General features: G+C 38.3%; 1 protein-coding gene across 6 annotated transcripts in view; it reads left to right on the forward strand.

The window, feature by feature from the left end:
* The window catches only part of PCDH15 (protocadherin related 15), a 1,335,873-nt gene that overhangs the window by 582,114 nt on the left and 729,034 nt on the right, over positions 1 to 24,725 (forward strand). The gene's annotated exons all lie outside the window — the stretch shown is intronic.

The following is a 24,725-nucleotide window of genomic DNA, read 5'->3' on the forward strand; positions in this document are numbered from 1 at the left end:
TTATCCACTCCCAGCTTCTGGCAAACAGAGACTAAGGACACTCAGAGCATGGTGTTGCATCCCACAGTATCCCCTGGCAATGAGTTCCACAGGTTGACTGTGTGTTGTGTGAAGAAATACTTCCTTTTGTTGTTTTTAAACCTGCTGCCTATTAATTTTATTGGATGACCCCTAGTTCTTGTGTTATGTGAAGGAGAAGATAAGATGTCCTTATTCACTTTCTCCACATCAGTCAAGATTTTATAGACTTCTATAATATCCCCTCTTAGTTGTCTCTTTTGCATGCTGAAAGGTCCCAGTCTGAGCTTCCTATACAGTGCCTGGCAAAAGATAGGCACCTAAGAATGGGATTCACAAAAGCCAGGATGCCAATCAGTGAGCAACCTAAATCAGCCAATAGCAGATGCCATGGAGCGGAATGTGTCCTAAGCCCTGCCCGTTACCCATTTAGGTGCCTAAGCCTGAGCTGAAGGCAGGCACCTATCCACTTAGGATCCGTATCTGGGAACCCTTCCTAGAGTCAGGTGCCTCAGCTTTTTCTTGCCAGAAAGGCAGTGGCACACCTTACTGCTGGGGTGAGTGGAGGCCTCCTTTATAAAGCCAGTAGCTAAATAGTTAGGGTACGCATGGGGTGTGGGCAGAGGCTGATTAGGGATTTGTGGGGCCACTCCTTCCATAGTTAATAAACACAGAGTTAGGACAGGGTATGAATTAAATATGAACGCTTTGTATTAATGTACTTTTTTGAGTAATTTTAATTTAATTCAGATTTAATTTAATTCTGATTTTTTTTTAAAAAGTAGATTATATTTGAGATGGATCTTTGACAGCCCTAGAAATTGCTATTGTCCCTTAAACAAAGAACAGGTAAAGCATAATCAGGAAATGAGCTGTTGTAGTGTACAAACACATTATTGTTTTCATAAAATCTGTGTAACTTTGAATAAACCATCCTAGAGTGCTGATCACTCGCTTCTCTCTGTATCTTGGTGGAGGCATGACACAACCCTGTTAATTTAGGGTAGATGGATTCACAAACATATAGGCTTTCCATGACACAGTTGTTTCATGAAGCAATTTTATAAAATCATTCATAGTTCAGAATTGGTACAGACAGAATCCTCAATTTCTCACAGCCCCGTATTCCATTGCAGATGTCCAAGATACCCAGTCCCCATCACTGCAGTTTGTCTTTTTGCTGTCGATTGTGCAGTTACTTTTCATCAGGGAATGCTAAAAGCCTGACTTGTTTGCACTCGGGCATCATTGTTTAAAGATGAGTACAAATTCTTGCAACATGCAGTTCCCATTTAGTCAGTTACGGACACAGCCTCTAGAAAGGGTAATGCCCTTTGTAGAAACCCACCTGCTCTTACTGAACATTCACATCTTAATAAGATTGATTTGTTTCTGTGCAGTCTTACATTATTTCCACTTTAAAAGACTGTATTGTATACTTTTTGCAGAAAGAGAGAATTTTAACAAATGGCTTTTGTAATTTAATGAAGATGAATAAAAGAATAAGGGAACTAGAAAAAAAAATCTTTTACTTTTCTTTCTACCCAGTGATTTGGTTGACTTTATTTAGGGTAATGTAGATTTAACTAGCTGTAATGCCTGTGGTGAGAAGGGCTTTAAAGAGATTACGTCTTTCTTGTCAAATGATATTGTAAATGAATGTAAGCTGCTGGGCTCCTTTGCCACTGAGGTAGAAAAAGCAAACAGAGCCACTAGAAAAAGCTGATTGGACACAATGCATTAAAGAAGCTAGCACTGATTATTAGTGGGACATCAATTTGTCTTTTGGGCTGGAGTAGCTGCTCCTAATTGGTGTGAAGAGCATAGTGGTCACTGTATGTTTTAGTCCTCTCCACTGTTTGCTGTGAGAGCAGGACAACTAATTGCTATTGCTTCAGTGCTAGTGAATCAATATGCCAAACTAATAGCTGCAGATAGAGGGCAGACAAAATCCTGCTAGAAACGTGTGGCTAGTTGCTTGTGATAACTATAGCAGTTGGAATGCATAGCAGAACATGGAGAATGATTGTGTGCTTTCTGGTCTAATACAAGGTATTTTTGTTGTTACTATTTTTTTTATATTCTGCTGAATGTTTGTTTCAAAATTTACAGTAATTATGTTTTATGTTCATCTTGAAACTAGATAGTGAAAATTGGATGTTCTGAAGATGCTCAGTAAACAGGCTTGGCAGAAAAAACTTGCAGTATAACCCTATGCTGTCTAAGCATGAAACTTTAAACTGCTAAGTAAGTTATTTTTTATTTAAATTGAAGTGAAGAGTTAAACTACCTGGAAAGGTAATCATTGTGGCATGTAATGATGGCCACATTAAATCATCTTTCAGATTTATAGCTGGAAAAAATGACAATGAGATGGTAAAAAACAAAATATTTTGGTGAAGGTAGAATACTCTTCTTCCTAAAACTCAGTCTTCTGCCTTTCATGTGAATATCATTCCCTCCCCAAAGATGAATGTTTTTGCATTTTAACTCTTTTTTTATGCTTTGCTCTTAATATTTCTTTCTCATCAATTCATAGTTGTACTGTGAACTAATGTTTATTTTCCTTATTGTATTACAAGGCTTTTACGTCAATATTGATTTTGATGTTTATGTAAAGGAAATAGTTAATAAGGAGATTACCAAGAAACATGAGACTGCATTTTGTTGTTTCTTTCTGTTTTCAGAGGTACTATTTGATTAAGCTAATTGCATGGATCTACATAGACAGTTTGAAGTGATATCTTTAATCTCTGTACTATACAATAATTATTGTGTTGAATTTAATACAAAGTAGTTGAAGTAATTTTCTTAGAATATTTTACTTGTAGGACATTATTTTGAAAACAATACTGGTATGTTTATATGTAAAGTTTCACCTTTATGATATAAGAGGGTTGATATAGGGTGTTAGCAAATACATCTACTAGAATAAGATCTAATTATGGAATTAAATCCAATTTGGTAAATTTGAATATAGTGATTTGCTGATAAAATGTCTTTACTCTTAATTTAATATACACTGCAAATCTAAATGCTGCTGTTACAAGAGGATAATATGTTCAGCTTGTGTAAGATTAACTTTAAATCCATATTTCATTGCTGCTTTTAAAGTCAGCTAATTTTCAAATATGGTAAGCTAATATGGAAGGGGGTGGAGTTGATACTTTCTATGACAAAAGAACAAATAACTTAGCAGCAGTGGTATGTTGTAAGAATTAACTATGATGTGAAGTACTGCAAGCCTGACACTAGAGAGTTTCAGATATATATAATTTCAACTACTCTGAGCTGAATTAAACTTGTGTTTTTATATATATAAGGAGACTGGAGGACAGTTGGCAGTGTTATTTGATGCGTACATCTATTGTGCTAGTCCTCAGGTTTCAGCAATATAATCCACCTGGCTTTGGAGTCACAGCCCTATCAAATAAGAATGCAATTAAATAAGAGCAGTGTTCTACTTAATGATGAAGTGCTCCTCTCTCAGCTGTTGTAATGATGTGCCAAGGCTAGAACATTAGTCCTAATCAGTGTTTCAAAAGTTTCCTTTGAATGTGAATGTGCAGGCTGTAGAAAACTTTGGAGCTTGATACCTGCTTTATAGCTATCTATTTGTGTTAAATCACTGGTTGGAATAATTGTATTGCCACCTCATATCATCTTTGCTCAGGTATGATAGCTTTGCCAGTAAGGTAGACTCCTGTAAAACTGTGGTGTAAAAGATTTTTAATATTCTTTGGAAAGCTTTTTTAAGCTTTGTTTTTTGTATTCATGTATTTATTTACTGGTGTATGGCATTCTGTGACAATCCTCTCTGCTGGAAGCATTAGGCAGATGTGAAATGATTTAGTTGGAGTTGGTCCTGCTTTGAGGACGGGGGTGGATTGGATGACCTCCTGAGGTCTCTTCCAGCCCCAATCTTCTTTGATTCTATGAAATTGTCATCACAAACAGAGAATATGTTTAAACAACATGAAGGCTCTGATCTTAAGCAAGGAAGTTTAAGTTAAGGATGGAGCCTAGTGTGGGAGTTTTTCCTTATCTTTGTTCTGTTGTGTCTAAGTGTCACAAGAGACTGAGTTCATTGTGAATAGGCACCATGTGTGCTGTCATACACACCTGGAAACTGGTGTCAGAGCCTCCCTATTCGGTTTCCCACAAGGATAAAGTTTACCTTCACCCTTACCCTAAGTTCTTGACAAAGGTGATCTCCAGTTTTCAAGTTAATCAGGCAATTTATTTACTGACTTGCTTTCAGAAGCTTCATACTCAGAGATGGAGAAACCTCATTTGTCAGATGTGAAACCAGCTTTAGATTTCTACCTGGACTGTACTAACAACTAAACACAGTTGTTTGTTGTGACTGCTAAGAGAGTGATGGTCCAGTCAGTTTGCACTCGGATGATTTCATCCTGTATTTCTTTGTGCATATGTTTGTGCTACCAGTTGGCTAATACGACTTCACCAACTACGGTGTTGGCCCATTTGATTAGGGTGTATGCATCATCATCAGACTTTCTCGCTCAAGTACCTATTCTGGACACTTGCAAAGTGGCAACTTGGTTGTCAGTGTAGACATTTAGTTTTCATTATGTTATAGCCCATCAGTCCAGGAGTAATGCTGCTTTTGGATGTGCTTTTCTCCAATCTCTTAGTAGAGTCCAAGTCTACCTCTAGGCTATTCTGCTTGTGAGTCACCTACAGTGGAGTGGACATCTGCAATCACTCAAAGAAGAAACAGTTACCTACATTTTCATACCATTGTTCTTTAAGATGCATTGCACATGTCCATTCTATAACCTGCTCTCCTTCCCCTCTCTGTAGGAATCGATCCGGTCAGAAGGAACTGCAGGGAGGCTGGGGTGACTCCAACTTCTTACATCTGCATGTAGTGGCATAGAATGGCAGAGGGCACTCAAGCTGCTTTGAGGGGTACTGCTCAGGGAAAAAAGTTCTCTGACAACTGGGCATACATGCACCTACGGTGGAATGAATGGACATGTGTAACATCCCTGAGAACAAGTTACAGAAAGATAGCTATCTGTTTCTTATAGTTAACCTAACAGGCAGCACTAGCATGTACCATGTGGTTAAACTCAATTACTAACTAAATAGCTAATGGTGTTTAATCCCTGTCAGTGGCTTCAGCTGGTATACTGTTGCTTTCATGAACTTCTTCTTTTTGCAGTGTGCATAAAGACTAACACAGCCCAGTTTGACTGTCTTAGCTTTGTCCTAACTATGAGTGATAGCACATCCCTTTATGCATTGCCTCACTTGCTGATACCACTCTATAGAAGATGGTCATAACAGGGTGCCAAGGCTCTTCTAATGATCTAACCTCTCAGTAAATTAAGAGTCCTGCATAAAGTTCCTTAATTTTTGTTGGCTCAGTGTAACAAGTTTAGTTCGCACCCACCTTTGAACATCCATGGTGGTATTAACGAACCAAAGAATACGGGGTTTGTAACCTTTATGTTGAAATGTTACCAATTAATACTAGTTGCTTAAAATAAGGGTGCAATAAAACTCAGCTTAGTTTTCAGTTTGAACCTCTAGGTCAGTTACAGAAAATGTATTTAGTGGAGGACTCTGAATGGTAAAACCCCCTCTTTAGTCAAAAGAAAAATGACTAGTTAATCAAACAAGCATGCAATTACTGTACAATATTAGTTATACTTTCAGTAAAAGATGAAATAGTGTATCAATGGGCGATCAGTCCACTGACAACACAGGCTAAGTACAGACTTATAATCCTGGAACCTAACAGTACCCTTTTGATATTAATCAGAGCTCATGCCAATATTAACAAAACTGCTCCTTTTATAACCCATTATAATACTAATTAACATTAAACCCACCTATTACCATAGTCATGTGTCTGCCACCTCCTCACTGGTTGGTTGTTGACATTACACATTATTTAAATTCACATCTGCACCAATGTCCTTTCCATACTATCTATGTAGATTGACTTTTATTAAAATGTTATGTCCTTGCAAACTTCAATTTTCCCATCTTACTATTGCCAACTTTTCTCACACTGACAGGTTTCAGAGGGATACCCATGTTAGTCTGTATCAGCAAAAACAATGTGGAATCCGTGTGGCACCTTAGAGCTTATGCCCAAATAAATTTGTTACTCTCTAAGGTGCCACAAGGACTCCTCATTGTTTTTTCTCACACTAGCAACCGCTATTTCCCATACTCTTCTACACTTAGGATAAAGCCTAATTTCTGCTTAGCAGAAGCTAGAGTTATCTGGAGGGAGTCAAACTCAAGGAGTAAATTTAGGCTCAGGTTAATTTTTTGTATTGGTTTTTGATTAACACTAAAGCCAAATACCATGAATGTAGGTTTGGGCACTAGCTGAGAATCTGTGTACTCTGCTCAAGACTGTAGAGCATCTGCTTAAGCAGGGAATCAGTGATGGGTTGCAGAGCCAGTCTAATTATGTATAGGTGCACATGTGGTTGAAATTTGATATGATTGGTTCTGGATGTCTTATGAGAAATTAATTTGGTTTCCCAGTCAATTTCCTAATAGGTGGATATATCTAACACAGTTAACACTCTTGCACTCTTTTTAAAATGAAACCTTAGCAGGGAGGGTTATGACTAAATGATCATGATCGAGTAAACTATTCTGCTTGCATTTGGATGGGATATGTCCAGATCAGAGTTGTAGCAGAGTTGCAACTGCAGTAGGCTAGAATAGGAAGTCTTTATTGTGGTTGTCTGTGCTGTATCTATTCTGTACGTTCAGTGCCTTTCACATCGTGCTACAAGCACTAAATCCACTAAAACAGAAATAAAAATAAATGTATACTAACTGATGCTTAAGGTCTGACTGAGTGTTTGCTGTTTTGCATCTTGTTTAGTATTTAAACCTCTGAAAGTTGGTGTGAAACATTATTATTGTGACTTAGAATAATTTACACTTGCTTTGCACTCACTTGGCTCATGTGTAAATGACTAAATAAGATGTTAGGCAGTGGAAAATCAACTGCTTCATTTTTATGTAGGACAAAGTTTAATAATAATTGTCCCCTGAAAAATGCAACTTGAGGTAATTTAAATTAAATAAAGGCAGCGGTGACACTGCCTTAACGATAGCATCATCAATGTCTGGGTTATAAGTAAAAGGGAATGGCAGGAGTAGTTTCAAGATAAAAGGAAAACAAGACAACCATTTACTTCTGGTATAAAAATTGAAGGATTGCATAATTCATCTATAGTGTTTGCTTCTTACTACACAACTTACAGAATCATAATGAAATGATAAACCGATTAGAGAGGATTTTTTTTCCTCTGCCATTAACATGCAAATGTTTTCTGGCTGTGCCAGATGTTTAGCTTCCATAATTTGGAAGTTTCCTTCATTTTGAATTTAGTGAAAGGAAAGCTTGAACATGTCCAGCAGAATTAAAAACAGTTTCCTGTATAAACTAAGACAGCCGCTTACTTAATGAAGTGCATCATTCTAACAGCAAGTCTAGCTAATAAATGCTTTCCCTGTTGTTTTAGACAGGTGTCCGAGTGACACTTTTCTGATTCTGGATCACTGAATCCGTAAGGAAATGCAAATTGTTTGTCTGAGAACAGCTTCCTTTAATTTTGTTTTAACATTCAGAAGGCAAGTTTATTCCATACTCTACATTTCGCAGTTGGGCTCCTGTGAAAGGTACTGAATTTGTAGGTATAATTATTTGATATTACATTCAAAACTTGATAAGATTAGATCTACTGAGAGTTCAAATGGGGCAAGACATTTTTTACTAAAAGTTTCAAAGTAACAACTCTCAAATTCATTGTTATGCAATCGCTATGGAGTGTATACTGAATGTGCTTAATGTGACAAGTAGATACCAAAACAATTATTATAATGTCTGCAATATGCATATTACAACCTTGCTTTACAGTTTCAGTGGGTTATGAATTAGTGTTATCCCAATTATAATGCTTTATAACCCAACTGATTTTAAAATACATGCATGATACTGGCTAATGTCCACTGGTTTTCTTATCAGTGCTCTAATAACTTATAAAATTAGAATGAAAATACAGTTAATTTAAACATTAATTATAAAAGCATAGCAAAGGCTGTAAACAGATCAGCTTTATAGTTATATTGATTTATAGGCTTATGTTGTAAACAGTATGCACAGTATCTTACCCCACACATGGAAGGTATGTTTTGTTTTGTTTTTTTTTTCCTGTGTGAAATTAGCAAAAGGTGCTAAAGCATTCATTCGTACCTTTCTGTTGTTGCTGAAATGTGATAGTGCTTCACTTTTCCAGGCTATTATGGGCATTAAGTAAAGCCTTATTTAGTACCATGTGATCATTCTTTTCCACAGAGCGATCATCTGCTTTACTGTATCTGACTGCGTATGCAAGAACTTTCTCATTGTAATGTCTGATGTGGTGGAGTCTATTGGCCCTTCTCTGTTTTCTGCTGGAGTCATTGGTGCCTTGACACTCCCCTGCTCACGCCTGTCTATCAATCAGATTTAGTCCTGCAGAGGCTTAGAATGGCCAGGAGGAAACACTGACCAATCAGGAGCCAGCAGGCCAATTAAGAAGGCTTGCCTTGCCTGCACCTTTTTTTTCCGTGATAGAGCTGGTGAGACTAGGACAGAGGGAGAGGAGCTCTTCAGTGCTAGCTAGCGCATTGCCTTAAAGAACTGCAGCTAAGTGCTTGCCTCTGCAGTTCTTTTATTTAAGGAGCATACAGCCAACATATGAGTTTTTATTTTCATTTAACTGTATAGAAACTGAGCCTGAGCTTATGGCACAGGCTACCCAGCTCCAAGTAGCCAGCCAAAACTTGTGGGCTAAGGCAGGGACCACCAGGAGTACCACGTGTTGCCTCAGGAGGTGCTTTAGGGCAATCCATCCTGAAGGACATTCTGCTCTTGCACGACTGCAAAAAATATTTAGGAGTTTCTTTTCAATAGGATTACATCCAAGTGCATGCACACTTTCTCTTTCTGTTTTGGGAGAAAATATCTAATTTCATATAACATGGCTTACTTTAGATTGGAATACTATAATATTTAAAAACAGTTCTGTGTCTTGTTTCTTGAGGGGTCACGTCCCTTTTACATTCTAAATGGTTGAATGCCACCCCTGAGTGTATGTACAGTAATTCTGCTGATTAAAAATTGGAGTGCTTTTCTTAACGAAGAAATACGTTGTTTGCTCTTTTTGACTGAGCCCAGAGCCCGTGAAGACTTTTCACTCAACTCAGTGGCATTTCAGTGTCTGGCTCTGTGTAATGTATCCACATCCAAATGATTGATTCTAAAATTTCAGGGAATGCTCTAAGTTCAATGGCCAGAACCCTACTGATTTTGGGGAATAAGAATAGTACTATACTATAAGAATAGTAAGAGGGGGGAGGAAGGGAATGAGGGTGTGCAACCATCCTTACTATGTTGGGTGTGTGTGGAATCAGGAACCATGGTGGAAGGGAAAAGAGAATAAGAGGGCACACAGAACCCCTGCTGCAGGGCCAGGAGGGAAAGATAAGGGGACCTGATATATGGGGGGAAGACTGGGATGGAATGTGAACAGAACCCCTGCATCGGGGGAAATTGAGGGACCCCTGGTATGGGGGGAGGAGGAATGGGGTGGGGTCCTAGAGAGCCCCTGCTATGGGGAATAAGGGAAATGGAGGGCAGCGGGGTGGGGGGGGGGGAGGGAGTGGGAATATGGATGCACACAGAGCTGCTGCTATGCAGGTAGAGATTGAGTGGGGAAAAAAAGTGGCACATTGCAACCAGCAGTGCAGGAGGAGAACTGTTCAGGCTATTTAAATACTGGCCTGGTGGCAGCCCTAGGCACAAACCTGGTCAGGGTGCCCCTTTAATTGAGAGCCTTGTGCAACTGTACCGAGGGCACATTTGTTAATCTGGGACTGCATGATATACACACCTACTGGCTGTTGGTGGCAGTCGCTCCTGCCCCCATTAGGTCTGCTGTTGGCACAAACAACTTTTCCCCATCAAATACAGAGTGAACCATCTTGACAATGTATTTGCTTATGCCTTTTAAAAATGGTGCTTTCCAAACCTCTAAAGTCTGAGCCCTGCTTCAGGGAAGTGGCAATCCGTGGTCTCGCTGCCCCACTTCCTTGCAACCATGCCACATTCTAAAAGTCTCCACAGTTTACTGCATCTTTTTTTTTCCCCTGTGCTCCCGCCTATTCACATAAACTTGAGGAAATACTGATGTGGATCTCCATAACATTCTTCCTCTCATTTCTTGGATGTTTGATACTATACGTTGTTTGTTTTTTGTTTTTAATCCTCTGAAGCTTTTTGAAATGCAAGGAAATGGTCCACTTTGGAAAGGAGTCGGAACATCTTGATATTCATCTGTTGTGAGCTTAGGAATTCCTTTTCTGGACATAGAGGCTAGATTTTTTTTTTTCAGTTGCTCTATGGGGTATTTTATACATCTCCAGTATTTGAGTGATCCTTTGTAAGGCAACTATAGCATCAGATGAATTTATGGAATCATTCCAAGTCTGATAAGTAAACAGCCTGAAGTTACAGGCATGCATGATGGAAAAACAAAGAAATCAGAGAAGAACATCCTTTTCTTTACCAGTTTCACAAGCAGTGCTAACAGCAGACTTCTGTAGAAATGTTTTATGATTTTGCCTATCTTCTGTCTATGAAAATAAGATTATGAATATTCTCACCTTGGCTTTCGAGTGGAATATACAGTCTTCCTGGGCATTACAGCGCTAATAAGCGATGGTCACATAAACACCACCCTATACTGGAAACCTACTGACCGCTATTCTTACTTACATGCCTCCAGCTTTCATCCAGACCAATCCATTGTCTACAGCCAAGCTCTAAGATACAACCGCATTTGCTGCAACCCCTCAAACAAACACCTACACAATCTCTATCAAGTGTTCTTACAACTACAATACCCACTTGCTGAAGTGAAGAAACAGATTTGACAGAGCAAGAAGAGTACCCAGAAGTCACCTACTACAGGACAGGCCCAACAAAGAAAGTAACAGAACGCCACTAGCCATCACCTTCAGCCCCCAACTAAAACCTCTCCAGTGAATCATCGGAGATCTACAATCTATCCTGAAGGACAATCCCTCGCTCTCACAGATCTTGGGAGACAGGCCAGTCCTTGCTTACGGACAGCTCCCCAACCTGAAGCAAATACTCACCAACAACCATGCAACAAAAACACTAACCCAGGAACCTATCCTTGCAACAAAGCCTGTTGCCAGCTCTGCCCACATATTTATTCAAGGGACACCATCACAGGGCCTAGTCACATCAGCCACACTGTCAGAGGCTCATTCACCTGCACATCTACCAATGTGATATATGCCATTATGTGCCAGCAATGCCCCTCTGCCATGTACATTGGCCAAACCGGACAGTCTCTACACAAAAGAATAAATGGACACAAATCAGATGTCAAGAATTATAACAGTCATAAACCAGTCGGCAAACACTTCAACCACCCTGGACACTCAATTACAGACCTAAAAGTCACAATTATTCAACAAAAAAACCTCAAAAACAGACTCCAATGATAAATAGCAGAACTGGAATTAATCTGCAAAGTAGACACCATTAAATTAGGTTTGAATTAAGGCTGGGAGTGGATGAGTCATTACACTAACTAAAAACTATTTCTGCATGCTAATTTTCCCCCTATTGTTACTCACACCATCTTGTGAACTGTTTCAAAATGGGCCATCCTGATTATTGCTACAAACATGTTTGTTTTTCCTGCTGATAATAGCCCACCTTAATTGATTGGTCTTGTTAAGAGTTCGTATGGCAACCTGCACTTTTTCATTGTGTGTGTGTGTGTGTGTATGTATATGTATGTATATGTACGTGTGTGTATATATATAATATAAAAATTGTCTTCCTACTTCATTTTCCACTGCATGCATCTGATGAAGTGGGCTTTAGCCCATGAAAGCTTATGATCAAATAAATTGGTTAGTCTCTCAGGTGACACAAGTACTCCTGTTCTTTCTGCTGATACAGACTAACACAGCTACCACTCTGAAAATAGTCTGTTGGCTGCTCTTGCTGTCCTTTCTTGAGGTCTCTGTTTCTGCTAAAGCTGCCAAGGTTTAGGAGTGTCTAAGAGGGTAACTGGGTAACTTGGGAAGGAGCTGAAGACAACTGTTCTGGGGGGTGAGAGTGTATGGAGGAAGATGGGGGCATCAGGGATGGTGACTGAGGGCTGGGTGGAAATTGGAACCAGTTGGGGGACAGGACTTGCTGGGGATCAGTACTACGCACCCGCCCAACCTTTTGCCCCGGCCTCCTCTTTGTCTCCTTTGCTGCTTACCTGCTCTTTCCCCAGCTGAGAACTAGCAGGAGGAGTAGCAACACAGAAATCAGTAGGCTGCCAAACTCACCAGGATCTCTAATGGCCACGTGCCACAACTGCAGGCCATTCTTGCAATTCCAGTGAATGTCTGATGTGGACTGAGAAAAGGTAGAGCTGGTCAAAACCAGATTTTCCATTTCACAGGAAATTCTGCAATTGCAAAAACACTCTTCATACCAAATTGGAATAAAGCATGGAATTTTAAAAAATCCTGGAAAACAATTTTTTTCTAAAAATAAACAAATTTTCAGGTCAATTAAGTGTTTTGTTTCAATAAACCAAAATGTTGCACTTCAGGTTTGACTTCATATTTTCTAAATTAAATTGAACAAAAAGCTGTTTCAGAGCAAAAAATAAAAATGAAGCATTCATTTCTGATGTTCACTTCCATGTTTTTTAAATCAACATTTACACAGAATATTTCAATTGCAATGAATCGGCATTTTCCACAAGAAAAATGTTCAGTTAGAAAAATGTTGGCCCACAGGTCTGTGTCCCTCAAAATTGCACGACCATTTTGCAATGTCTTCTCTTCACCTTTATAAATAAGTGATTAGTCTTAACTCTCAACACACAGTTTCCTGCTGTGATCCCTCTTGAAAAGTATCTTATCTATCTTTCTTAGGCTTCCATTTTAAGCCCCCCATTTTAGGGAGAGGTTTGCAATCCTATTCCAAACATGCATTGTTTTGAAAATTTAAGTCTTATACTCATTGTTTATTCCCTTAACAAATACATATTAGAGAATATTTTGTCTGTGAAAATAAATGTATCCGTCCTTTTAAATTAGGAGATCAGAAATCAACTTATTTTCTAGTTCTATGCTTCTCCGTCTCATATGCAGCTTCCTCTCCCTCCTTCTGTGGAAGAGGAGAGAAAAAAAAGGCAGTTTATTATTCCATAGCGTGAACCTCTGCTTTTGTGTAAATAGCTTAATTTTTTTGTTTGGAAAAACAGTTGGCATGCACTGTAAGTTTTAAAATCTCCGAAGGATGCTCAATATATTGAGCATCTGTGGTGCACACCACCAGAATTCAGTAATTAAATACCTTTCAATTGTCGTATTGGTAACAGGAAGATGTAAACTGCTATCAAGAGTTTTTCTGGGTCCTGCTTCCACTACTGAAGACAAGATGGCTAGCTGTTCCTCAGATCCTAATTCTTTAGGATAGCAGCCAATGAGAAACTCATTCTGGAGTCTTTCAGCTAGCCTAGTGCTGCTGGCGTCACCATACTCTTCCATTTTCTGGCTCACTAAAACTTGCTCTTTCTTTACAGTTTGTTGGGGTTTTTTTGTCCTGCACTCTTCCGTGCTCCCCCACCCACCAGTTTTGCTCAGAGTAGAAGAGGAAGAGAGAGGCAAAAAGGTAACCATTTGTGTGACTCTGTTTATCTCAAGTTGATAAACTAGCTCCCTGTGCTCTCTGGTGGTGCAGCCCAAGGTCCACCATCAGAGTTTCTGGACAAAGCAACGCCTTCCACTTCCTAAATTTCATTGCCTCAACACACCTTACTGTGCCTGGGGCGCTCCAACTAATGCAGTATAAAGTAGAAACATAGTCATAGCAAAGTCATTTTTGCACAGAACTATTTCAGTATAATTGGAATTGGAATTTTCCCATTGAAACAATGCAGAACTTCCATTTTATTTCGTATATTGAATTTGTTTCATTTGAACGTACTGTAAGCAGCCTCCACTGTGTATGGTCACTTCCTTTTACTGATTCCCTAAAACAGGACTTAGGTACAGCATGTTAAATTCAGAATAGCATTTAAACCACAACTCCTGAAATGTCTTCCTTTTGTTAACCTAATCCAGATTTTAGGTTGTACACGTGTTTTTTTTTTTTTTAAATTTCCCATAGTGAGAATCATAAGCAGAGTATATCAAAATTTCTAATCACATCCTATGGCTGCAATTATTGTAAATCCTGCCATTGGATTAAGTTACACTACTTTTTTCCCCTAATTGCTATTGGTATTCAAAAAATACCACAAGAAGCTATGATTCCCCAATGCCTTGTACTGCACATTAGGGTCACAAAAGCAAGTTTGCCTCCCTGTGTGCACCTAAAAGAAAATGGATTTTGCATTTTAAAAAACCTTCACTATACAATGATTTTTTTCGAATGTGAAGTAAAACTTAAATGACACATCTAGAATTTTGCCAGCTAATTAGGCAACAGTCTGAAAACACACAAATTCTAGAGATTAGGTTTGAAGTATTAGTACTACATTTTGACATTAAACTTTGCATATCAGAATGTTAAATGAAAATGACTTTCTACATTCTGAAAATTTTGTCTGGTAGCAATGCCTTGTAGAATTGACAAAATTGATAAATAATTCCATAAAGTCTGTCAGTAATTTTTCAAGTTACAGGAATGGAGCCATGTACTTAAATTTGAAGCCTCTCTCAGATAACTGTTCCTGTTCATTTAAAAACTAGCACCTTTCAGGGGGATATTTTTCAAAAACACAAATGGAAGCTGAGAACCTAACTACCTTTTGAAAATCTCCCCTTTAATACTTAAAAAAAAAAAACACCTGGCAGACAGGAACTCCTGAGTTATACTAGCCGCCTGCCTCAGTTTCCCCAGCTACAAAATTCGAATAAATTTTACCGACCTCACATGGGATTAGAAAGGAAGTTCTTCAGCTGGCCTTTCCATGTTCCCATGTATGGTTTTAAGGTACTTGCCATTGGAACCACTTATTCCTGCCTATCTGCTTTCTCTGAAGATATGAAAAAGGGAGTGACCCCAATTTATGTTCAGTTCCTCTAACCGCTGAACATAATGCAAGCTTGGCTTGCCCTCAGTTTTACAGGTTACTGATTTTTTTCATTTGTTCTGCCCTACAGAGGCTATCTTTGTTTTGTAGTTATTTAAATTGTCAGTCAACTTTCTTAAAGAAAAAAAGGTTGTCCATATGGTGTAGGATATCATATAGGCCTGCAAAAACGTGAGGGCTCTTGAAAACAGGGGCGGCTCTTCAAATATAGTAAACTAAATCTCACGATGTTTAAGTCCAGCATCAGACTGTGGAATTCTACTCTGCACATTTGAAAACAACTACAGTTATTGGTTAAGTAACCTTAGTGTAATGTCTGTAAAGCATATTGAAGATGAAAAGATATATATGTGATGAATGTTAGTGGTAGTGATAACAGTAGTAGCAGTGATATTGCCTTTGTAAAATAAATATTGGTTTTGGGCACCAGTTTCCCATCATTTATGATGGTGGTACAAATTACATCTCAGAATTTCCTAACTTAATCCAATGGTTGTCCAAACATACTTTTGTGATAAACCATACCATCTGATTTTTTTTTTAAAAAAATAAGGATCCCTCAACAAACCTCAAGTGATCACTGACCAGTAGGTGGTGGTCTGCAGTCACAGTCAGATTCAGAAAGACTGATTCTCTGCTAGTATGCTTGTTTAATCGGATGCTTTTAAAGAAAAGGGGGAGTGGAGAAAATTTAACCACCATGGGAATGCAGTTGAGAAGCTGAACAAAAGAAAAATCTGAGCTATTATTTACTCAGTCTATTTCATTGATACCGAGGAACATACACCTTAGTATCCTATACAATTAGCTACAGAACATACATGTTTGAGAGAAACCTCAAATTGCAGACTTTTCTTGGAAAATGTTTTATTTAAATGGTTAGTAACTCTACATATGTAATCACTTAATCAGTTCAGCTTCTTCCATAAATTAATGAGGACTTAGAATTCCACTTTCTAAATTACGTCTGAAATATTAAACATCTACAATTTAGTAGGTTTGCTTCTCATATTTATAGACTCGGCCAATTAACTTCTTCATATATAAGCCTGACAGACTTTTTGGGAATTGGAAAAAACATCCTCCTCAAGGAATTGGCTACAAGTGTAACCAGAATTAGCCACAAATGTAACCTGAATTAGTAACCCAAGATTATTTTGATATCATTTTTATGTATTTGGTTGGTGTGTTTACAATCCGTTTTGGTTCTTGCTCACAATGCAAAGAGAAATATTGCAACATCTCTGAAGGGGACAGAGAGGTGTGTCTTGCCTCCCAGGTAAATGGCCTGTGGAGTGTAAGAACAGCCGGGAGTAGATAGAATCTTCTGCAGAAGATTCTGAGTCCGGAGGAAACAAACACGATTGATTTAATGAACTTGGATTAAATAGTTCTACTGGCAGAAATAAAATGAGGCCCAGCAGAAAAGGGCCTGGAAACCAATGACTGGAAAGTGTTCTTTGGCGTACAGGCTGGTGAGATAATCCACTGGTTTACAAACATCCTATTACCTGGCTTCATTCAAGTGTGACATAGCAATGCTTCAGGAAATGCACCTTCTTCCGGATGGTGAAGAAAGAACACTTGGGTGGGTTCTGCTTATTATTCAGGTTATTAGTATTAAACATTCATAAAGAAGTTGGTAATAATAATTCTCCTATTTAGAAGGAATTTAAGAAGAATAATGTCCTCATAGGTAACAGCAATGTGTCTGCTCAATCATGGCGAATGTTCAAAATTTGGAGGTGCAACACCAACAGACCCCAGTCGTCGGCAGGTGGGATCAAATGTGAGGTCTTTGTAGCTTAATACATGAGACTCTACTGCATGAGCTGAAAGCCACCTGGCTGTTAGCTAAGGCTGTAGAGCAGACTCATTTTATCTCTCTCTCTTTTAAGTGGTCTTGGTGCCACTAGAGGGGATAGAACACCAGACCCAGAAGGTGTGTGGGTTACAGAAGCACTGACTTACATGTTCTCCAGTGAAAAATGGTGAGTTCGTCTATATATTACTTGAGCTTTTGGAAACATTATTGCCATGAAAAAGGGAGTGTTCATCTAGGTTCAGTACCTTTTTAATAACCCATCAGACAGTTAATTAAATATTGTTTTAATTCCATACTTAAGGGAAAGGAGGCATTTTCAGCTCTAGTAAAATTTGGATTGGCTGATGTGGAGACTGATTCAGTCTAGCAATGAGGGACTACATGTTTTGTTTCTTCTTTAACAAACCAACTAATGCAGTGTAATTTTTTTGTTAGTTACAAGGTGTCATGCTGGCTGAAGTGGTATGCAAACCTCAGGGAAGGCTGTCAAAAAGCAGGGTAAACACCCCCGAACTGGTGGCACATTCCATAATTAGATTTCACCAACCCAGTAACAAATGTGAACTGCTGAAGCTCTATACCAGTGTTACCATGAAGTCACAGACAGTCCCGTTGGACGCCCCAGTCTATCTTGCCACCCAGGAGAGCTGGACTTAGAGATAAATGATTGCTGTACACCAAAGTTCATAAAATATTTAGGTCTCTCCCAGTCCCAAGAAACCAGTCACTTACCCCAGGTCAATTTGTACCTTGGATCTCATATCGAAGACAACGTCTGTAGCCAATCTTGTAATAAACTAAAGGTTTATTAACTGGGGAAAAGAAATGAGACTTATTCATAGGGTAATGCAGGCAACATATATTACAAATGAGTTACAGCCTATGGTTCCAAAAGGTGACAGAGATGGAGTAATCTGTCAGCACTTAATTTATTTTAAGGCTAACCCCGGTTGATCCTGGGGATTTCTACTTTTGTTTCCTAGCTCCAGTTCTGTGAGAGTTGAGACAGCAAAGAAATGAAAAATCTTCATGACATCTATCTTTTCCCCTCTTCTAGAATTCAAACTGATTGGACAGACCTTCTGCACATTGCTAATTACCCCTGCACAGGCTAAGTTTTTTTTTTTTTTATTGTGATGTCTTACAATGGCCCAGTTACTTTTGACAGTCCTTGATGATGATGTCTCAGTTTACAAGTTCAGAGCAGGCATTTTTGTAATGATAAAGCAAAACTTTCATTTTACCTTGTAGCATGGGTTACGGACATTACAAGTAAGATTAATTCATGCAACAACTTAAAAGCCTTTTATAGAGTCTAAACACATCCTTACAAGTCTAACACCTATCTTGAACAATAGCGACCTGTACTAACAATACAGGCGAGCTTGTCAGGTTTCCAGTTATGAATTTGTCAATGCTCAGCTGGCCCCTATTGACATGGTAAGAGCTGGCCCCTTGTCTACCAGTGTCTCACATGTGTTTTACATTTTAAGAACATAAATTACTGTCGTTGGTCTTCTAGACTGAAAATTCAAAAATCATGAGTCTCTTAAAATTCTACTTGTTTTTAAAACCCATTTTGTTTTTTTATTTGCCTCTTGGTTTCTGAGCCACAGAGGTGCACTTGCTTCATGTTTCCAACCTGTTCTGTACACTCTTGAGTGCTAGAAATCTTATAAAATAAATAAAAATAGATTCTGAATATTGATTCAGCTTGATAAGTTTTCCAGTCTCTGTTGTAATACAAGAAGAGTTCCTTTTGTAATTTTCCACTATGTGAAAATGTGAAATGACTAAATCTTACTTTATTCTATGATGTTAAAGGAAATAATTGCATTTTTAAAGGCTTAGTGTACTTCCCTTTGTTGTAGAAAATGGAAAGCTAACTAAAGAAGAGAGAGTGCAATTTGAATATGGGAAAATTTATCGACATTCTTGAGCAATGAAAATGCTATTTACAGTATCTCCCAGAGTAGCACTGAGGACCACAATCTGTTTAATTTTGCACCGGGCATAAAATTGCTATCATGACTTTATTAACATCTAATTTAATAAATGTATTTACAACTTTGTCAGAATGGTCTTGATGAAATTTAGGTAAGTAATGATGCAGTCATAATTACACTGGCCTTAATGGCATGTGTGTAACTTTTTTTTTGTTCTTGTCTGAATGTGCAATTTTAAATCTCAGACTACCATAGCTACTAACAAGGTGCCTGAAATCATATTTTTAGAGGCAGTAGTTGCATGACTTACACTGAATATGTTCCTGATTATATTCAGATAAAAATTCAATGTTACCTTGCAAAATGTCTCTAGGAAATCTGAATTGACTGTGGTGAGAGTTGCTATTGCAGACTAATCCACATTGTCTGCATTGAGTTCCGTAAGCACTTGTGTTAAGGAGCTGCTGTTAAACCTTACTCAAAGATGTAAGTGGGGAATTTATCTTCTAGGGGGAGACATCTGTTCCTTCACACGTGTGTGTGTGTGTGCACGCATGGGTATATATAATATTTCAGTGTATTGTTGGCTACAGCAGAAATGGAATGAGATGTACATTTGAAAAACATTGTTCTCATTGGCAGTTTGATATTTTACCTATTCCTTTTACCTACACAATTCTTTATATTTTTCTTTACTGAACTGGTCTGTTCTTTAAGAAGTTCAAAGTCCTAGTTGAATCTCCCTTTTCCAATAAAAGAGAAAGGAAAACTTAGATTAAATCTGTTAGAATGGTTGAAAAAATTCTGCACAAAAAATTATTTTTTAAGTTTAGATTTGACTCTTCCTTTAGAAGCTTAGAATTCACAAACACCTTCAGACTTTCCTGAGAAAGTTTAACTTCTTTTCCAAGATCTCCATTTTTTTAACTGAAGTTCTACAGAATGGTGAGTAAAGACTATCTGATGTAAGAAAACTGGCCTTACTGTGTCCATCTACTTATCTTTCACAGTTTGATTGCTAGAATTATGTTTTAGCCAAAATCACACTCTCCTCCTAATAATAAAAACTAGAACCATTTATCTGCAATTTAATTTGTGTGAGTGTAAAAAACATTTTTAAAAGTTACACATCCTGCTGGGGTAGGGGGAGTCTTGTTCACTTATTTATTAGCTGTATCATCCATTATAGAGTTTATAGGTGAGAGAGAGACTTGCTGTTTAAACGTATGGAAATAGCTAGAAGTTACTTTTCATTGGTTCACCTTTCTTTGCCACTTTGATGGCACCTTTCTCTTCAGTTCCCTTACATTATACAAGGTTGGTGTTGCTACGCATTTCAAGAGCTTGTCCATCTAGCAAGGGAATGATATTCCCAAGCAGAATTGTCTGGATTAATTAATCATTCATAGCTGGAAAAGAGCATATGTATAGGAGCAAATTTTTATTAAACTAAGTATCTCAAAGAGCTTTTAATAAAATAATCTTGACAACTTCGATGTGAGGTAGATAACTATTAGTATGAAAGTTTTACATGTTGGTAATCTGAAGCCCAAAGAGGCTAACTGATTTGCCTTCAGTTACACAGTAAATCAGTGGCAGAGCTGGGAACATGTTATCCTTTGTGACCAAAGATGACACTGACAACGGTATTACCTCTTGTGATTATGGTTGTGGCTAAAAAGGCCAATGTGTGAGTGGCAGTCCTTTCCGCATTGAGTGCATATGTAGCATGTTACTGAGGGGAAGGGATCATAGTCTGAGCCTGCTGAATCTGCTGCTGTTTACAGCTCAACCTCTGTGCCTAAAGCTCCATATAGCGATTAATCTTGAACGGAGAAACCCCATCATTGACTGCTGCTTGCCAGCATGATATATCTGTTGCTGACGAATCGACTGCCAGCTGTTGACGTCTAGGAACATAACTTATTCCAGACTCCCACTACCTTGATGAATTTCGTGTTTGTGTGTATATATACATATATCATGAACTTCTCTGACATTCCATGAGCAGAAAAAGTCCTGTTAATCAAGTACATAATTTTGGCTCAAGTTTGATTAAAGAGTAATAGAGGCTTCAATCATGCAAACGCTTAGACATGTGTAACACTTTGCACATGAAGAGTCTGACTTTGTGGGACTACTAACATGTTTGCAAAATAGGGAGCATGGGATGTTATCTGAGGAAGGCTGTTAATTTGTACTACAGTTGTCAATTGACAAGTACTTGGTTTTCAAACCAATACAAAATTAATAGACTAATAAGAGAGGATGGTGTAATGGGTAAAAAAACTGGACTGGAACTGAGGCCAGCTAGACTCAGTTCCTTGTTCAGCCACAGATTTCCTGTGTGGTACTGGGCAATTCATCTAGACCCTGCAAGTGGCAATTTTTATGCATATATATATATTCTGTGACCTCATAACCTAAAGTAATTAACAATTTTTAGTAATTTTCCCTAACATTTCTGGAAGTCTGTTGAAATATTTTAAATACATAGGCATGTATAACCATATGCTGTGTTCAAGATCTGCATGCAGAGGGAACCTTCGCATGTGGATCTCCTTATTAGCTGAGTGAGAACCAGCCATTTCCGAAGTAGTATCTTCTCTTAGTTTTTACAGTCTTGTGGAGGACACTTCACAAGTTGGGAGATCATACAGGGCAAGGGAGAGAAAACTATCGTGGCTGGGAGAACACAGGAGGTAGCCCTGCAATGAATAGGGCAGGGTGGGTGATTCGTATTGTCTAATCCACTAGTGCTGTGAAAATCACTGAAGTGCGGGCTGTTCCTTTTATGGAGATCCCCTACCTGGGTTTCAGAGTAACAGCCATGTTAGTCTGTATTTGCAAAAAGAAAAGGAGTACTTGTGGCTTCTTAGAGACTAACCAATTTATTTGAGTGTAGCTCATGAAAGCTTATGCTCAAATAAATTTGGTTAGTCTCTAAGGTGCCACAAGTACTCCTACCTGGGTTGTATACCACTTTTTAAAGGGGATCTCTACGGGGAGTCACTCTGCCAGGGAGCACGGTGGTGGTGGTGGTGTTGTGCCAGAGGCAGAGACGCTCCACTCAGATGGACCTGGTCTCCTGCAAATTATGGAAAATGTAATCTTAAAAACTCAAACGCTTTTCAGATAATTATGAGAAATGGAGAAGGGTGGGGTTTATAATGAATTTCATAATGAAAAGTTGTAATGCCTGCTTTCCTAGTAAATGCTGTAATTAATTATACACACTAGATTGTAATGGACTGCTGTGTGTGTGTGCGCATTATATCAGTTCCTACAATGGAGAGTATTTAAAAAAGAAAAAAGCCTCCTTCCAATTGGCTAGTAAATATTTCCAAATGGGTAGAAGTGAGTGAACTTTGGCTAATATTTAATATAACTACACATTTGTAGGCCTTTTTAGCTCTTTTGTCATGTCTTGAATTGAATGCCCATGAAAGTAGAAAACATGAAGAAAATATCAGACTTTTTTTTTAACCTTCATTTCCCCCCCCCCCAAAGTTGAATCACAACAGACTTTGGGAGTGTGTGATGTCTGTGTCACTGTTTCAGGGCAACAGCAACTGTTTTCCCCCCACCACCCCCTTTGTGGCCTACCAAGGGCACCCACTTAGAAGTTTCCAGCTCCCAACCGTCTACTCTCCTGGGCAGACACCCACATCTCACTCCTTTCTTATTAGGTTTTTAAGGCTGCACAGCTCCCTGATTTACAGTCTGATATCCCCAGAAAACCAGAATGCCTAAACAAGGTAGTGTACTTTGCTTTCTCTCTGAAGGTTATGACCAGTTATAAGTTACCACACAACTTCTTCTAAGCCATAATTTTTATTCTTCAGGTAAAAGCATTACAGAGAAAATATATTAAAACAAAAGTTCCTACACATATGTTAAAAAGGTCACCCCCACTCTGGGAGGTTTTAGTTCTTCAAACCCAACTAACGGGTTTTCCCTGTTACAAGTTCATCTCTCTTAGATTTAGAACCAGGTCTAGACAGATCAGTCATTTCTTTAAACAGCTTGTGACTTTGATCTTGGCCTTCTGTAACGGATAATCAACAGACAATAACAGTCTTCCCAAAGCATAGCTTAAAAGTATGGTGTATTTTTGCACAACCAAAGTTGCAGAAATTGCATTAATCTCTCCATAAGGATTTCCCAGAAAATCCATTTTCAGGATAGTCTTTTTGAACTCCCAGTTTTTACATCGGTCACATCTCCTCTCTACACAAGTTACATGTGATCCTGGCCCATAATAATACATACACTTATTGTATTACGGCTTTTTAAAGGATATTGCAGGATATTGCTATATTTGTCACAGACTATAGATGCTGTTTGGAAAATGCAATAGTCTGCAAGAAGCTTCTGAAATTTACAGTAGTTCTAATAGAATTGCTGCTCCTGCTGTTCTATTTGATTTCTCTTCCCAGGGAAATGGATGTTTTATCTCCCATAACAAGTAAGGGACTTAAATAATTACCATTTTAAAATGCTGGCTGTCAGCTGATTGATTTAAGTGCTTTTCAGAAGGTGTTTATATACTTTGTTCCATTAGACTTTGAAAGTCTGCAGTGTTTTGAAGTATAAAAATAAAATAAAACAATATCAGAAGACTAGGAATATTCAACCGGCTAAGCACTAGAGCGGGTCAAGTTTCCAGTGGAACAGTTTTCTACTGGAAAATGCAGTTTTGTTGAAATCAAAATATTTTGAGGAAACACCTTTATTGTAATGGACATTTTTGATAGGGAAAAGCCAGCGTTCTTGTTTCAACAAAATAAAACTTCAGTTTCAACTTCAAAATTTTATTTTGATTTTTCCATTATATTAGAATATTAACTTTAATATCAAATATAATACTTACTGTGTTTCACCATATCAGAATGAAGTGTGTTGATTAAAAAATCATTCTTCAATTCATTGTTTGTGTATTTTACTCTAGGTGAATGTGCACCCTGCACTTGGAGATTTTTAGCTTGCAATGTCTGTTCAGGTCATGCATGCAGCCTGAACACGCCTGTACTCCGTACGACTGGATGAAGGGCAGAGCTTGTCCAGCCATCACTTCAGTTCCTTCTCAACACCGTTGGCTTGAGACTGAGTGCTTAGTGTGCATATCCCTTTTTAGCTAGGGTGATTTCTATAAACTTGTAAATTAGTTTCATAGTTTTTAATTGTTAAAGTAGTTACTAGTTGGCATCCTTTTATAAAATGCAATTTGTGGTAACTCAAAACCATTACTAATAAGGGTCCTAAGTTTTGGCCTGTTTATGAAGGTATTATCTGTACTGGCAGCTCAGTTAAGAAGACAGTGATATATCTGTATCCCCATACTAAGATATCTGGCTATTCAAAGAGAGAAATTTGTTAGGAGGTGAACTATACCATCCAGACCACTTCTCATCTCTACAGTCCTGGTTTTAAGCTGAATATGTGAGGTCTATTTTGTACCAGATCAACAAGACAGAGTTTATAGGACCTCTTCTGGATTCAAAAACAGCAAGAGCCTGCCTACCTCCATCCAGATTCCAAACCGTCTCCAGCCTGATCATAAAACTTCAGTCAGTACCTCAGATAACAGCAAGAACTTGTCTCACCTTATTAGGCCATAAAGCCTCTGGTATCTTTGTAGTGTTGCATGTCAAACTCTACCGTGCTGCATGTAGTATTGAATTACATACCAAACAAAGACAAATTGATCTCACAAGAGGTTCTACTCTTGCTCCTTCAATA

This window comes from Lepidochelys kempii, chromosome 7, assembly GCF_965140285.1.
Source record: "Lepidochelys kempii isolate rLepKem1 chromosome 7, rLepKem1.hap1, whole genome shotgun sequence".
NCBI classification, from domain to species: domain Eukaryota; kingdom Metazoa; phylum Chordata; order Testudines; family Cheloniidae; genus Lepidochelys; species Lepidochelys kempii.